Source organism: Ranitomeya imitator, chromosome 1 (genome assembly GCF_032444005.1).
Source record: "Ranitomeya imitator isolate aRanImi1 chromosome 1, aRanImi1.pri, whole genome shotgun sequence".
Classification (NCBI taxonomy): domain Eukaryota; kingdom Metazoa; phylum Chordata; class Amphibia; order Anura; family Dendrobatidae; genus Ranitomeya; species Ranitomeya imitator.
Genome location: NC_091282.1, coordinates 1,218,809,423 through 1,218,815,422, shown reverse-complemented (window position 1 = coordinate 1,218,815,422; position 6,000 = coordinate 1,218,809,423).

Here is a 6,000-nt window from a genome sequence, read left to right as displayed (position 1 = left end):
ATGACAGATGGAAGTGTGCAGCGGTGACAGATGGAAGTGTGCAGCGATGACAGATGGAAGTGTGCAGCGATGACAGATGGAAGTGTGCAGCGATGACAGATGGAAGTGTGGAGCAGTGACAGATGGAAGTATGCAGCGATGACAGATGGAAGTGTGCAGGGATGACAGATGGAAGTGTGCAGCGGTGACAGATGGAAGTGTGCAGCGATGACAGATGGAAGTGTGCAGCGATGACAAATGGAAGTGTGCAGCGGTGACAGATGGAAGTGTGCAGCGATGACAGATGGAAGTGTGCAGCGGTGACAGATGGAAGTGTGCAGCGATGAAAGATGGAAGTGTGCAGCAGTGACAGATGGAAGTGTGCAGCGATGACAGATGGAAGTGTGCAACGATGACAGATGGAAGTGTGCAGCGGTGACAGATGGAAGTGTGCAGCGGTGACAGATGGAAGTGTGCAGCGATGACAGATGGAAGTGTGCAGCGATGACAGATGGAAGTGTGCAGCGGTGACAGATGGAAGTGTGCAGAGATGACAGATGGAAGTGTGCAGCGATGACAGATGGAAGTGTGCAGCGGTGACAGATGGAAGTGTGGAGCGATGACAGATGGAAGTGTGCAGCGATGACAGATGGAAGTGTGCAGAGATGACAGATGGAAGTGTGCAGCGATGACAGATGGAAGTGTGCAGCGATGACAGATGGAAGTGTGCAGCGGTGACAGATGGAAGTGTGGAGCGGTGACAGATGGAAGTGTGCAGCGGTGACAGATGGAAGTGTGCAGCGGTGACAGATGGAAGTGTGGAGCGATGACAGATGGAAGTGTGCAGCGGTGACAGATGGAAGTGTGCAGCGGTGACAGATGGAAGTGCAGCGGTGACAGATGGAAGTGTGCAGCGGTGACAGATGGAAGTGTGCAGCGGTGACAGATGGAAGTGTGGAGCGATGACAGATGGAAGTGTGCAGCGATGACAGATGGAAATGTGCAGCGATGACAGATGGAAGTGTGCAGCAGTGACAGATGGAAGTGTGGAGCGATGACAGATGGAAGTGTGCAGCGATGACAGATGGAAGTGTGCAGCGATGACAGATGGAAGTGTGCAGCGATGACAGATGGAAGTGTGCAGCGATGAAAGATGGAAGTGTGCAGCGATGACAGATGGAAGTGTGCAGCGGTGACAGATGGAAGTGTGCAGCGATGACAGACGGAAGTGTGCAGCGATGACAGACGGAAGTGTGCAGCGGAGACAGATGGAAGTGTGCAGCGATGACAGATGGAAGTGTGCAGCGATGACAGATGGAAGTGTGCAGCGATGACAGATGGAAGTGTGCAGCGAAGTGTGCAGCGATGACAGATAGAGGTGTGCAGCGGTGACAGATGGAAGTGTGCAGCGATGACAGATGGAAATGTGCAGCGGTGACAGATGGAAGTGTGCAGCGATGACAGATGGAAGTGTGCAGCGGTGACAGATGGAAGTGTGCAGCGATGAGAGATGGAAGTGTGCAGTGATGACAGATGGAAGTGTGCAGCGATGACAGACGGAAGTGTGCAGCGATGACAGACGGAAGTGTGCAGCGGAGACAGATGGAAGTGTGCAGCGATGACAGATGGAAGTGTGCAGCGATGACAGATGGAAGTGTGCTGCGGTGACAGATGGAAGTGTGCAGCGATGACAGATGGAAGTGTGCAGCGATGACAGATGGAAATGTGCAGCGGTGACAGATGGAAGTGTGCAGCGATGACAGATGGAAGTGTGCAGCGGTGACAGATGGAAGTGTGCAGCGATGACAGATGGAAGTGTGCAGCGATGACAGATGGAAGTGTGCAGCGATGACAGATGGAAGTGTGCAGCGATGAAAGATGGAAGTGTGCAGCGGTGACAGATGGAAGTGTGCAGTGATGACAGATGGAAGTGTGCAGAGATGACAGATGGAAGTGTGCAGCGATGACAGATGGAAGTGTGCAGAGATGACAGATGGAAGTGTGCAGCGATGACAGATGGAAGTGTGCAGCGGTGACAGATGGAAGTGTGCAGCGGTGACAGATGGAAGTGTGGAGCGATGACAGATGGAAGTGTGCAGCGGTGACAGATGGAAGTGTGGAGCGATGACAGATGGAAGTGTGGAGCAGTGACAGATGGAAGTGTGCAGCGATGACAGATGGAAGTGTGCAGGGATGACAGATGGAAGTGTGCAGCGGTGACAGATGGAAGTGTGCAGCGATGACAGATGGAAGTGTGCAGCGATGACAGATGGAAGTGTGCAGCGGTGACAGATGGAAGTGTGCAGCGATGACAGATGGAAGTGTGCAGCGGTGACAGATGGAAGTGTGCAGCGGTGAAAGATGGAAGTGTGCAGCGGTGACAGATGGAAGTGTGCAGAGATGACAGATGGAAGTGTGCAGCGATGACAGATGGAAGTGTGCAGGGATGACAGATGGAAGTGTGCAGCGATGACAGATGGAAGTGTACAGCGGTGACAGATGGAAGTGTGCAGCGATGACAGATGGAAGTGTGGAGCGATGATAGATGGAAGTGTGCAGCGATGACAGATGGAAGTGTGCAGCGATGACAGATGGAAGTGTGCAGCGATGAAAGATGGAAGTGTGCAGCGGTGACAGATGGAAGTGTGGAGCGATGACAGATGGAAGTGTGCAGCGGTGACAGATGGAAGTGTGCAGCGGTGACAGATGGAAGTGTGGAGCGATGACAGATGGAAGTGTGCAGCGGTGACAGATGGAAGTGTGCAGCGGTGACAGATGGAAGTGCAGCGGTGACAGATGGAAGTGTGCAGCGGTGACAGATGGAAGTGTGGAGGGATGACAGATGGAAGTGTGCAGCGATGACAGATGGAAGGGTGCAGCGATGACAGATGGAAGCGTGCAGCGGTGACAGATGGAAGTGAGCAGGGGTGACAGATGGAAGTGTGCAGCGGTGACAGATGGAAGTGTGCAGCGGTGACAGATGGAAGTGTGCAGCGGTGACAGATGGAAGTGTGCAGCGATGACAGATGGAAGTGTGCAGCGATGACAGATGGAAGTGTGCAGCGATGACAGATGGAAGTGTGCAGCGATGACAGATGGAAGTGTGCAGCGATGACAGATGGAAGTGTGGAGCGATGACAGATGGAAGTGTGCAGCAGTGACAGATGGAAGTGTGCAGCGATGACAGATGGAAGTGTGCAGCGATGACAGATGGAAGTGTGCAGCGATGACAGATGGAAGTGTGCAGCGGTGACAGATGGAAGTGTGCAGCGATGACAGATGGAAGTGTGCAGCGATGACAGATGGAAGCGTGCAGCGGTGACAGATGGAAGCTGTCACGATTCCCCTGACCGCTGTCACCAATGGGTCAGGATTCACACCGTGACCGTCACCCCTTCGTCACGGATTGAGGTGACTTTAGGCCAACAGACGGCTATCACATGTGCAGGGGGGCTTATCTTAGTTATCCCTCCACTCCACGATGTGATGAAAAACCACACACAAGGCTATTGACCTCTTAGTTTACAGCAGGGGCTTATTCTAGGTATCCCACTGCTTTTCTATATACCACGAACTGCAGGGATTTATGTATATCCCGCTTACAGTTCCCCTTAACACTTGCAGCTCTCTGGCACCCCCCTTACTCTCAGGTCAGATTAGGTACTGCACCCTGGGTAATTAGTCGCCAGGAAGGCTGCCTGCTATGTACTGGCTATTGGGCACGCTGCAGCGACGCGATAACTACTCCCACTCAGGCAGGAACAATAATTATCAAACCCGCAGTTGCTTCAGCATAATCCAACAGTCAGCACACTTTCGCTGCCAACAGCTTCGATTAAACGGGTCCGAAGCTAACCCAACACAACAGTAACAGTAGCGTATTTCCCTTCAGAAGACAGGGTAAGTTTAGAGCATGGATGAACGAACTAATATATAATAGTATATTCCATTGAAATTAATTAGGCAGTGCTTTATCAAAAATATTTTATAAAGAAGTTACAAATGAGACAATTGCAAATATGTACAAGGGTAATTATAACATAAAGGGAATAAATGAGAAAAAGCAACACTTACATGTTCAAAGCATGACAGGCAACCAGGCTAGGGCAGTTTTTCCCATACGTCCCAGCTCATTTGGACGTGAGCAGGGCTCTTCCAGGACAAGACAAGAAATCAAGCAGCAAGTCACTCCTCAGAGCCTGCCAGACACTTAAAACATTAAGGCTGTGACATCACAGAAAGGCTGGCTTATCCAGACCCTCCTCTCTCTACATTCTGCCTAAACTTTAAACTATTCTCTCTAATTTCTATAACTTCACTACAAAACACGTCATAGTTCTAACAAACCCATCAATCATCTCGGGTTAACGTGAGCATTCTAATGAGATCAAATGTGTCCTATCTGGGATACATATTTACAGAGAAAACCCTACTTCTTTACCAGACGGAGTTAGAAGCCCGAGTTTAAAGGGATGGGTACCTACACCGAGTGGGAATACGAATATATATTTTCATGTTCTTACCGTAAACATGGTGCATAATATCGTACCAAAACCAAACAAAGGATCTTTCATGAATTTTGGAGCCACTTTACCAGTTCTAGACAAGAACAACCACACCCAACATGGAAAAACCCAAGAGAGAGCCACCAGGCAGGGATACAATATGAAAATATCTTTATTATATATAATTGGCAATTTTTACAGATTTGTATAAAAATGTGCGCACAAGGGGACAATAAAAAAGTTCTTTAAAAACAATGAAAATGGTATAGGCAGACCCACAAAAAGAAAAAAAATATATATAATAGATTAACAGGTACAAACACCCCCTAAATATTTATAAATTACTAAGATCATATGGCCAAAAAATACATATATCTATCACAGATGTTCTAAAAACCGTGTGCAATTGTAGCAAAAAAATCCTTGATCACAAATGCCAAAATGTGCGTGCAAAACTGCAATGTAAAGTGCTATAAAATGGGGTGGAAACTATATATAAAAGAATATATATTAGCTCATATGGCACTTCATATTATGCCACAAAGTGGATAGTGCAAAAAAAAGTGCAATGTGCAATATAGTGCAAGGGCCGTAGAGATGCAATGGCACTGAAGTATATATAGATCAAACAGTGTACAATTGTATAGGACAAAAGGAGATTGCCACTGTCCAGCCCCTATTCCAGCCAGAGTACCGCGGCGAAAACCAGGTGCCAATATAATCAATATGGTATAAATAGAGGGGGAATGTATGTTATATTTAATCTACCTGTAATCAATAGGTCTGCCAGGTCCCAGAGGCGCACCCCGACGCGCGTTTCGGATCTCAATCCTTCGTCAGGGGGTCTTAAACTTTACCAGTTCTGACTAGTGAAGGTGGGAGGGGTGAGGGACTTTCCTCTGAGCCTGGAATTTACGACCCCAGGGCAATAAAACCCCCTTCTAGCATACAGTCCGTAGCCCAGAGAGAAACAAGTAGAGTCAGCTAGTGAAGGGGGGGTTTAGCCCACCTCATGAGCTGACGAGCAACTAACTTATATGATATTTCATACCATATCGTGACACCTCCCCCTTTTGGTATGCGCTAGGGAGGCAGTACCCCACGGTATGCCTCCATGGGCACCTCAGTAGGTTCACCCTGGCGGGAGAGTCCATCTGCATTCCCATGCTCTTTGCCCGATTTATGTTCAATGGTGAAGTCAAACTGCTGAAGGGCAAGGCTCCAGCGTAGCAACCTGCCGTTGGTTCCACACATGGCATTTAGCCAGCGCAGAGGGTTGTGGTCGGTCACCACAGTGAAGGTGTGACCGTACAAGTAGGGCTGCAAGCGCTGCAGGGCCCAGACTATGGCCAGGCACTCCTTCTCGATGGTGGAGTAGGCCACTTCCCTCGGCAAAAGTTTCCGGCTCAGGTATAACACGGGGTGCTCTTGGTCCTCCGAGTCAACCTGGCTGAGTACAGCACCAAGGCCAAACTCGCTGGCGTCGGTCTGCACCAAGAACGGTCGACTGCTGTCG